Raw genomic sequence first — 12,218 nt, forward strand, 5'->3', positions numbered from 1 at the left:
CACCAATATTTCTATCTCTCTCTCTCCCTTCCATTCTCTCTAAAATCAGTAAAGAAAAAATGAATAAATAAAAATCAACAGAAGCCTGGCTGGTGTGGCTAAGTGGATTGAGCATCGTCCCATGGACTGGGACTGATAGGTCCCAGTTTGATTCCCGGTCAGGGCACACACCTGGGTTGCAGGCTTGATCCCAAGTAGGGAGTATGCAGAAGGCAGCCCATCCATCATGTTTCTCTTTCACATTGATGTTTCTATCTCTTTCTCTCCCTTCCTCTGTCTCTAAAAAAATCACTAAAAATATATTTTAAAAAATAAATGGAAAAATATATCCTCAGGTGAGGATTAACAAAAAAAATTGAATTAAAATGGAAAAAAAAAAACACAAAAAACCAACTCAGTTGTGTGTTGAATTGATGGCTGAGCTACACAGGGGAATTGCTTCAAATGACTTTACAGTACAGCAATTTGACTTTTCATCCCTAGTGCAATGCATCCTCAGGACAAAAAGAACTACAAAGAAATCTTAAGTGGTATTTATTAATCACATTGTTGATAACAATATTGGTACTTTTATACTGAAACTAGTATCTATATATTTAATAATAAAGAAAAACAGTAGTGAATGTTGTTAAGAACTTAGATTTTCACCCTGGCCAGGTAGCTTGGTTGGTTAGACCATGGTTCTGACACTCCAAGTTTGCAGGTTCGATCCCCAGTCAGGGCACATACGAGAATCAACCAATGAATGCGTAAATGGGTGAACAACAAACGATCGCTCTCTCTCTGAAATCACAAACAAAACAAAAAAAATTTAGATATTTACGTAAAAGAGAAATATAACACCAAAAAATTAAGTAAAGACTCCGAAACCATACAAATGAAGGAAAATAGTATAAATTCATAATATAGTTTTCTCTTTAAAAATGTATTTTCTAGTTCTACCCAACAAAGAGCCTGGAAACCATGAAGAACCCAATAGCAACGAGCACTCCTAGTGGCCTTCAAATACCATTTCTCACTGAAAGGAACAATTACTCCTTGGAGAAATGGCTGAATTGAGGTTAGTAACTCCTGCCAGACCCCTCAAAAAAGGAAGCTATTTAAGACTACTATAGTCAAGTTTAAATGACTAAGGAGGCAATCTGGAGGGCTTTCACTGGCCACATGTGGGACAATTGGAACATCAAAAAGAAGAGTGACTTCAGCAGATTGAATTCATCATACAACCCATGAGTTCATAGTAACACTAAAAAGAAAACAATTCTTTAGTTGCCTCTAGAGGGTGCTAGGAAACCAGTTCATTCTGATATAACAATAATCAATCATGCCCAGCTGGTGTGACTCAGTGGTTGAGCATCGACCTGTACACCAATAGGTCACCAGTTCGATTCCCAGTCAGGGCACATGCCCAGGTTATAGGCCCGATCCCCAATAGGGGGCATGCAGGAGGTGGCCAGTCGATGTTCTTTCTCATCAATGTTTCTACCTCTCTCTCTCTCTGTGTCTCTAAAATCAATAAAGAAAAATCATTTTAAAAAAAATCAATTCTGCCTTTCTGTACAAGTTATACCTCTAGATACCAAAGAATTGATGAGGGAAAGTTCTTCGCTACAAGAGAATTACAGTTATTGAGTGCAGAAGATACAATAGAATTAGAATGTGACAATTTTGCAGCCCCTAATGAAATAATGACTATATCATCATTAAGCAATATCATGAATAGCTGCTAAAACAAATAGGTGAAAAGCTGACGGAAAACTTTATAATAGATGAACCAGTCTAATGATTCCTAGACCAAGTAACCAATCTTAATATCTCAAAAAGAGATAATAATGCAAATAAGCAGTTGATGTTGTGAAGTAGGATTTTTCTGTTCTCCTGGTAAGATAAATAGTAGTAAATAGTATCATCTATGAGAAATTCTTTTGAAGAAAGCAAACCTGAATCTAATCAAGCCTCCACTTCTATCAGAGTACAAGAAAAAGAGGAAACAGAAGAACAGGTTAAACTACAAGGATGAAGTCACCAAAATCCTGAATGTGAGAAATTCTTTAGGACAAACAACATGGCTTCTCCAATAAATATATTGCAAAGGAAAATACATAGAGGGGAAAGCTTTAAGTTAAAAAAGATTTAAGAGATCGAGCAATCAAATGTAATACATTGACCTTGTTTGGATACTAGCATGAACAAAACAAAAGTGTTTTTTTTTTATCCTCACCTGAGGACATTTTTCCATTTTTTTGTTCAGATAGAGTGGGAGGGGGAAAGAGAGAGAGACAGACAGACAGACAGACATTGACGTGAGTGGCTGCCACCTGCACGACCCAACCAGGGCCAGGGACAAACTGCGACCAAGGTACGTGCCCTTAGTGGGAACAGAACCTGGGTCTTTCTGGACCGCAGGCTGATGATCCAACCGCTGAGCCAAACCGGCCAGAACAAAGGTGTTTTTGTTTTAATGTTTTTATTGATTTTTTTAGAGAGAGAGAGAGAGAGAAACATCCACATGAGAGAGAAACATCAATGGGCTGCCTCCTGCATGCCCCCTACTGGGAATTGAGCCTGAAACCCAGGCATGTGACCCAGCCAGGAGTGGAATTGGGACCTCTCAGTCCATGGGATGACGCTCAATCCACTGAGCCACACCGGCCAGGCTGAACAAAAGTTGTAAAAAAAAGTTTGACAACCAGGGAAATTTAAACACTGATTATTATGATATTAGGAAATTATTAATTTTTAGGTGTTATAATGGTTCTGTGGGAGTGTTACAAAAAGAGTCCTCATCTTTTTAAAAAAATACTTTTCCTTTATTGATTTTAGAGAAAGGAAAGGAGAGAGAGACAGAAACATCGATGAGAGAGAACATTGACTGGCCGCCTCCTGCACGCCCCCCACTGGGGATCAGGCCCACAACCTGGGCATGAGTCCTGACCAGGAATTGAACCGGTGACCTCTTGGTGCATGGGTTGATGCTCAACCACTGAGCGACACTGCCTGGGAGAGTCCTCATCTTTTATAGGTACATATTAAAGCATTTCTGATGAAGTGATTATGCCTGAGATTTACTTCAAAATAATCCAGTGAGACATGAAAGGGGTGAGGGTGAAGATAAACAAGAAAGACTAGGAACTCAATATTGTTGAAGAAGCTCATCTGAATTTGAGGGTTCATGATACTTGACTTTTGTACATATTTGAAGCTTTCCATAAGAGAAGGTTAAGAAGCCCACATTTTTCTTCTGTGTCCTGATAGCATGAGACTTCCCTAAGTGCCTTGTTGAAGCCACAGAGCCATGGCGCCCACATCGTTTTGTTGTGGGCGACCAGAAAGGCACCAGCTGTCAGACCTGTGGGGTCAGACTGGACCTAGGTTCAACAACCTCGGTACTTGAGTGGCTAGGAAAGAATTCGGAGCCAAGACTCAAAATATAAGGGAATATTTATTTAGAAAATCACAGAGGTAGAAGAAGTAATTTGTAGAAGAAATGGGCTAAGGAAATGGGTTACAGAGGCAAAGGAACGGCCCTTGGAGCTTGGGAGTGAGGAAGGTAATGGTAATGTGCCAGGGGGAAGGGGGAGGGGGAGGGGAGGGGAGAAGGAGGAGTAGAGGGAGGGGGAGGGGAGGGGGAGAGGAAGGGAAAGGGGAAGGGAAAGTCTCCCTGAGCTCTTGGGAGGGAAAGCTTACACTGGGTCCTCTGACCTAAGGGTTTTAAGGGTGGAGATTTTAGGGGGGGTCTCAGGGGAAGGTCTCAGACTATTCAGCAGTTTCCCAGGTATGTTCTTTCAGGGTAGGGTCTCCACTGATTGATTGGTTGCACCAGGGCAGGGGGTCATTATTCAATGCAGCTGGTCTTGACTTCAGCCATGAAGTTGTCTGGTTTTGCTGCTTTCCTGGGCCTGGAGCTGAAATACAACTGAGGCCTAGATGTTATCTCTAGGGAGGAAAGGTCAGGGGTCCAAACTGCATGACCAGCTACATGCCGGGGGAGGAAATGACACCCTGGGGGTGAGGTTCTACACTACAGTTGTCCTTTGCTAGGTACCCAGGGCTTTTCACCCTAGTGACCTTCTGTACCTGGCCATTGTCCTTGCTCTGCTCATGTCTGTCCAACTGCCTACCACAGAGATAATAGCTGCATTTTGTAGTTGCTACTGCTGTATAACTTCCATATACCTTTGAATTCTCTTTTACCCCTTTTAGTAACTGATTATTTTTTACTAGAACACAATTTTTTTTTTCATCCTCACCAGAGGACATTTTTGTATGTATCTTCAGACAGAGCAGGAGGGAGAGAGAGAGAGAAACATTGATGCGAGAGAGACACATCGAGTGGCTGCCATCCACACAACCCCAACAAGGGCCGGGGACAAACTGCAACCAAGGTACGTGCCCTTAGTGGGAACCAAACCCGGGTATCGCTGGTCTGTGGGCCGATGCTCTAACCGCTGAGTAAAACCGGCCAGGGCTAGAACACAATTCTTTATATTAAATTTTTCCTTAAAATCACTAGTGTGGCATCTGTTTTCTGATTGAATTCTGACTGATACAAAACACATCACTTATTTCTTAGTCCTATCAAGAAATGCATACCTAAATATAATCACGAAAAGACATCAGATAAACCCCAAATGAAAAACTTTCTACAAAATAAATAGTGACCTGTACTTTTCAAAATTTCGTGGTAAAATAAGATTGACAACTAATTGAAATGTGTGACTCTGAGTTGGCTTCTGTGGTTGGAGAATGGAAAGTAATTGTAAAAAATAAATATTTATTGGGACAATTTAGAAAATGTTGAATATGGGCAATGGGTTAGATAATAATATTGTATCAATATTATAGTTCCTAATTTTCATAATTATACTGTGGTTATGTAAGAGAATATTCTTATTCTTAGGAAATACACACAGATGTGCTTAGTGGTAACATAGAACTTACTCTCAAATTGCTCAAAATAATAGTGTGTGCATGTGTGTGCCTACCAGAATTTCTCTGCGCTACCAGCTAGCAACTGCACCAACAGAGGAATAACAATAGCTGATAATGTTAAGCATTTACTACATACAGAAACAATGCTAATTGCTCTCTGTATATTCTTTAATTTTTCCCCAAAGCCCATTCAAATTGTTTTCTGTTAAAAGAATATGTCTATATTTCTGCTTTTTCAGTTAAAATACTGTAGGAATCACTCCATAGTATGTGAAGATATTACAAATTCTTTTTGATGGCTGCATAGTGTTTCATTGTGTGAACCTGTCATCATTTATTCAACTGAGGTTTTGCTAGTTTAAGCATCTTGCCCAATATCACTGAGCTGGTGCAGCCAAGATTAGAACTCAGATTCAGCTGACTCTAAAGCCTAGTGCTGCTACACTAGTGCTTCCTAAACTTTAACACATATATGAGTCACCTGGAGCTCTTGCTAAACATGCAGAAAAGGTGGGCCCTGGCCAGTTTGGCTCTGCGGTTAGAGCATCAGCCCACGGACCAGAGAGACCTGGGTTCGGTTTCCACTAAGGACACGTACTTTGGTTGCAGTTTGTCCTCGACCCCTGTTGGGGTCCATGTGTCTCTCTCATATCGATGTTTCTCCCTCTCTCCCTCCCACTCTATCTGAAGATAAATGCAAAAATGTCCTTAGGTGAGGATAAAAAATAAAATAAATAAATAAGCCCTGGCTGGTTTGGCTCAGCGGTTAGAGTGTTGGCCCGTGGTCCAGAAAGACCCAGGCTCAGTTTCTGCTAAGGGCACGTACCTTGGTTGCAGTTTGTCCCCAGCCCCGGTTGGGGTTGTGCGGGAGGCAGCCACTCGATGTGTCCCTTTCACGTCAATGTTTCTCTCTCTCTCTCCCTCCCACTCTACCTGAACAAAAATGGAAAAATGTCTTTTGGTGAGGATAAAAAAGAAAATAAATAAATAAATAAATAAATAAATAAATAAATAAATAAATAAATAAATAAATAAAAGGTGGGGATTATTAAACACTACTGATGCTTGGTCCCACCCCCAGGGATGCCAACTTCATTTGTCTGGGATGCAGGCAGCCTGGCTATCTTCTTTGTCCCCAAAGTGCTTCAGGTGATTACCAGTTGCCACCTGGGAGGAAAAGTGTCTCAGATCCCCACTTGTTTTGAGGAATTCTTCCACCATCACCAACCCACTCCTTACCCAGCTGGCTGCTGGGCAGGAGTTAATTGGCATCAAGTGACAGCTAATTGAGAGCAGCCAGGTGCCATATTACACCCTGCTCGAATGACCTTATCTGGAGTTAGTTCTACTCTTACATATGATGGCCCACTGTGTGCCAGCCACGTATCTCTTAGGCTGCGGAAGAATATACAGAAGATGAAACATCTTTTCTCAAGGTGTTTGTAATCCAGCTGCTTTTCTCTTTGAGCTAATCCCCAGAAACAGTAAGAATACAGAGTGTTAGGGTTTATGGGCCCAAAAAAACCACATCCCTTTCTATTTTTCTGAGAGATAGAGCCAGGAATCAGATAGTAATCAAAATAGCATCTTTTAAAATTTCTGAATATGGTTTTAGGCCTATGGCTGAGTGCTCAGGACTCGAATTTGACAGTCTTCTGAGTGGTTCTGGATACTTCAGGCCTCCCCTGATCCCTACAGGGCGGCCTCTTAACAGGTGGTAGCTAGCAGACCAGACAGCACTCTCTCCCAATCCCCCCACACCAACAGCGGAGGGAGTTAGGGCCCAGCCGAACATGCCCAGTTCCTTCTTCAAATTTAGCGGTCAAATAATACATTCCTCCTCCTATGGGGAGGGGAATTTCCTTACTTTGTACCACATAGGCAGCTGCCTTCTTTGGTCACGCACAGGGTCAGCCCTTATGATAGCTGTTCATGTGACAGAAACTCAATGACTCTTTGGGTCTGTCAGGTTGACTTGTTAGCTTCCCAGAACCTCAGCTGCTCTGACTTTTGCAGTGTCCAGGAGAGTTAGGTCACTATGCATACCTTATCCTTCAGTACTGATAGGTGTTTTGGAGGGATTTTTGTTTTATTTTGTAAATTATTAGATTCCTTTGGAGTTTATAGTTAAGGCCTCATTCATTTGAGCCTTTATAAACAATTTATTGATTTTAGAGAGAGAAAGGAAAGGTGGGGGGAGAGAGAGAGAAACATTGATTTGTTGTTCCACTTATTTATGCATTCTTGTATGTACCCTGACCAGGGATCAAATCCACAACTTCCGCACATTAGGATGATGCTCTAAGCAATGTAGCTACTCAGCCAGGGCCATTTGAACCTTTTAATTTCAAATTCAAGATATTTCAGGCAGGGTCAACTTGATGTTTTAAAAATATGTTTTCATTGATTTTTTAGAGAGAGGAAGGGAGAGAGAGAGAGAAACATTGATCAGCTGCCTCCTGCACACCCCCTGTGGGGGATCGAGCCCACAACCCGGGCATGTGCCCTGACCAGGAGTTAAACTGGGACCTCTCAGTCCATGGGTTGACGCTCAATCCTCTGAGCCACACCGGCTGGGCTCAACTTGATTTTTCTTCAATTCAGACACTCAATCAAAAATATTCATAAAAAATACTGGGCTAGGCCCTGGCCGGTTCGGCTCAACGGTCAGAAAGTTGGCCAGCAGACCAGAGTCACAGGTTTGATTCCGGTCAGGGGCAGGTACCTCAGTTTCTGTTTGGCCCCTGGTCCTATTTGTGGTCATGCAGGAGGCAACCAATCGACGTCTCTCTCACATTGGTGTTTCTCTCTCTCTCTACCTGTCCCTCCCACTCTATTGGAAAATATCCTCAGGTGAGTAAAAAAAAAGAACACTGGGCTAGGCCTTCTGGGCACAGTGACAAACCAGTGATGCTGGGGCCCTGCCTCATGGGATTGCAGGGTAGTGGAGAGATGGGCAAATGAGAGGGAAGAATGAAGTTACCCACGGCAACAGAAACGGCAGTACCACTAAGAGAACCAAGGAAAGAGGAACTGTTTAGAGGAGGAGGTCAAACTTGTTTTCAGAAAACAGATGCTGTTACAAAATAGGTTTATTTGGGAGTGAAATACTAGCTATCAAGCTTTCAAAATGGAAAGAATTATATCTTCATTGCCATTAATATAACAGAGATACAAGTGGTTTTCATACCCAGAGATTAATTTCTCAAAGTGTGTCTGAGGAACAAACTGTGAAAAAAATGAGTTTCATGGTCAATTACATATGGAAGATAGCTACATACCTGTCTCTTAGAGATTCATTATTCCCTTCAGCATATTAAAAGCTTTAAGAAATTGCACTAAACTTTACCTCATATTTCCCAAGCTTATTTGAGCACTGATAGCTTTTGTAACAATTATTATTATTAAAAAAAATTTTTTTTTCTTTATTGATTTTAAAGAGAGGGAGAGAGAGAGAGAACCATCGATGAGCAAGAACATCGACTGGCCGCCTCCTCCATGCCCTCCATTGGAGATCGGGCCCACAATCTCAGCATGTGCCTTGACCAGGAATTGAACCAGCGACCTCCTGCTGCATGGGGTTGACACTCAACCAATGAACCACACCAGCCGGCCTTTTCTAACAATTATTAAAGTGCAAAACTATTTGTGTTTATCTAGTAATAGTATCCAAATCAGGGGTATTTAGTCAAAGATAAGATAGACCTTGTGTTTGAAAACTAAGAGAAAATTTCAGTCCTTGCAATATTTGGGGAAGGAATAGGATTTTCCATATCTAGGAAATTCTGAGTGGTTCTAAACTCACTGTTATTTCATCTTAAATTTTCTTTCTTTATTCTCCTGAGGCAAGTTGAGCCTTATTTGTGAAAGCAGGCAATAGCACTTTTATATCGCTGTGGGCTCTGGTGAGGCCACCAGAAAGCCACATGCTAGCTATACACAGACACCACCCTCCAACATCTTGATCCCTCTTCAGAAGTGGACTCCGGGCCGGGGGCCAGGTATTGGAAGAATGTCTAGAGGCATTTTTTTTTTCTTTATTGATTTTATGAAGAACATCATGTTCTTCATTTCTTTGTCCATTGGGAGAGACAGTGGGCAAAGTTTTCCCTAATTCTCACCAATACATTCAGGAAAAAAGGCCTTGTGTTTGAAAGGGGCCTGATCTACACCCTTCATTTTCCTGGCACCAATGGAACCCAATTAAAGAATCTGGTTAGTTCCTCTGAAACACAATGCTTACCATGACCCCACTGCTTCTTTTTCTGGTGTGTACACCAGAAAATTAGTTTCTCTCCAAGGGTAAATAACTGAAAGAAGTGATAAAGAACTTAATAATGCTCTCCTTAAAAAATAAACTATTATAATAACCACAGAGAAAGGAAAGCTCTTAATTGCTTTCACGTCACTTTTTGAAAAAAAAAAAAAAAAAATCTAAGCTTAGTCATGGGTTTACTTTGCTCCAAGGCAAATATTCAATTAAAACAATTTTTTTTCTTTATTGATTTTAGAGAGAGAGGAAGGGAGAGGGAGAAATAGAAACATCGATGAGAGAGAACATCATTGGCGGCCTCCTGTATGACCTCCACTGGGGATTGGGCCCACAACCTGGGCATGTACTCTGACGGGGAATTGAACTGGGACCTCTCAGTCCATGGGATGATGCTGAATCCACTGATTCACACCAGCTGGGCACTATTTGCATTTCTGACTTAGGGTTACATACATCTTGCCTAACTGCAAGTAGTATATGCTTCATTTGTTATTTTGGATAAACTTTAATGATAGCCACAGATTGTCAGCCAGTTCACAAATACACTAGAGAGAGTGAAGACACACAAACGTATTTAACAGGAGAAAAAGCCTTCCAGTAATGTATTGGATGTTCACTGAATCCATGGCTTCTTTTGATTATCATAAAGTGGAGTCGTTAACTTCTCAGAAGTCCAGGTTCTGTCAATTTTTTTTTTCTTGGTTAATCCTGAGGATATTTTTCCATTGATTTTTTTAGATAAGAGTGAAAGGGAGGGAGAGAAACATCAATGTGAGAGAGACATCAACTGGGGCTCGAACCTGCAACCCAGGTATGTGCCCTTGACTGGAATCAAACCCTAGACCCACTAGAATGACGTTCTAACCACTGAGACAAACCAGCTAGAGCAGGTTTTGTCATTATTTTTTTATTTTTATTTTTTTATCCTCACCCGAGGATATTTGTCCATTTTTTGTACAGATAGAGAGGGAGGGAGAGAGAGGAAGGGAGAGAGAGAGAGAAACATCGACGTGAAGGGACACATCAAGTGGCTGCCACCCGCACGACCAACCAGGGCCGGGGACAAACTGCAACCGAGGTACGTGCCCTTAGCGGGAACCGAACCCGGGTCTCTCCGGACCGCAGGCCGACGCTCTAACCACTGAGCCAAACCGGCCAGGGCTGTCATTATTTTTTTTAAAGAATTATTTATTTTTTATCTAATTCCTCACCTGAGGATATTTTTTCCATTTATCTTTAGATAGCGTGGGAGGGAGGGAGAGAGACATCGATGTGAGAGACACATCGATTGGTTGCCTCCCGCAGGACCCTGACCAGGGCCAAACTGCAACAGAGGTTTGTGCCCTTGGCTGGAACCGAACCCGCAACTCTTTGTTTTTATCCTCACTTGAGGACATTTCTGCATTTATCTTCAGATAGAGTGGGAGGGAGGGGGGGAGGGGGAAGAGAGAGAGAGAAACATCAATGTGAGAGAGACATCTACTGGCTGCCACCTACATGACCCCAAATAGGGCCAGGAATGAACCACAACCGAGGCATGTGCCCTTAGTGGGAACCGAACCCGGGACTCTCTGGTCTGAGGGCCAACACTCCAACTGCTGAGCCAAACTGGCCAGAGTGAACCCGGTGACTCTTTGGTCTACACTCTAACAGCTGTGCCAAAGTGGCCAGGGCGGTTCTGCCATTTTTAAAAACTGCCTCTGGGTGAGTTGCCTCATCATCCAAATGTCCTGGGAGAAATAAGTGAGACGTAAAGGCACTCCGTAAACTGTAAATAACGATACACATATTTCAGGTGTTGTTTTGATCTTGAGATTCATCTGGGCAGGCTCAGATGATGATTCTTTGCTTCCTCAGGATTATTTATTGGAGCTCAGAGACTTGGATAGAAGCTTCCTCAGGTCAAGAAGGAATATATATATATATATATATATATATATATATATATATATACACACACACACACACACACTTTTTTTTTTTTTTTTTTTTGGTGGTGGTGGTGGTGTGGGAAGGAGGCAGAAAGATAGGCAATGGTTAGGCACTGACATTTGGAAGAATAGTTCTTGGTTCTTGTAGGATCCACCTGGGGTAGCTTCCTGCAGGAGCTGGAATTTCCAGGGTTAGGAAACTGAAGTTCCAGAGTTATTCCTGCAGTGAGGGGAACGAGATTGCTGGGAGCATGGTAATTCTCAACAAGCAAAAGAAAAGCTCATTTTCTCGTTCAGCTTGCTACTAGCAGTCATTATGGGAAAGGTGAAGAACAAAAGGGCCATCACCCAAGTGCCATTACAGTCTCCCAGGGGAGGTACTTAGGAAATAGTTAGCAAGTTAAACCCACAGCATTGTTAAACTTGTCAGAGGGAGTGCCTTGAAGGTAGGGGGGAGGGGGTAACCTCTGGGAGAAGGGGTGTTTGGAAGGCCCTTTGGAAGGCTTGATAAGTCAGGATCTCAGGGCTGGAGGTGACCATGTTCTCACCCCAAAAGGGAAGGCAATGTTTTTTAAAAAGCCCCCCTCCCAGGCTCAAAGGCGGCCATCAAATCTTTCTGCGTCCTAGTGCACCACACTGAAAGGGGGACCAGACTCTCCTTCAAAATGCCAACCCTACTTCCCGGCTCCCACACTCCCTCCTTCACTACAGGAAGGTGGCGAAGGATTTATAACCCACCTCTTTCTTCCAGTTGTCATAGAGACCAACCCCAGCCCTATCATTGCTCCTGACTGGAAACATTTCTCCAACGCAGGCGGAAACAAGGGGGCTTAGCCCAAACACGCCACGCGGCGCTGCGGGAGAGGGTGGTAGTAAAAAATAGTGCAGCGGGGCTGGCGTCCTGGACCGCAGCAGAGGAACCGGGCAGAGGGACAAAGGCTAAAGGCAGCCGCAGTTCCAGTCCTTCCGTCTGCCAACAGACGCTGCGGGGGCACTGCTGGGCTGGGGGAGGGCGCTGGGAGAGGACGGGACAAACAGCGTGGCGGGGCTCGGGGCGCGCGGCGGCATCCCGGGAGATTTCT

Source organism: Molossus molossus, unplaced genomic scaffold (assembly GCF_014108415.1).
Source record: "Molossus molossus isolate mMolMol1 unplaced genomic scaffold, mMolMol1.p scaffold_m16_p_6, whole genome shotgun sequence".
Lineage (NCBI taxonomy): Eukaryota > Metazoa > Chordata > Mammalia > Chiroptera > Molossidae > Molossus > Molossus molossus.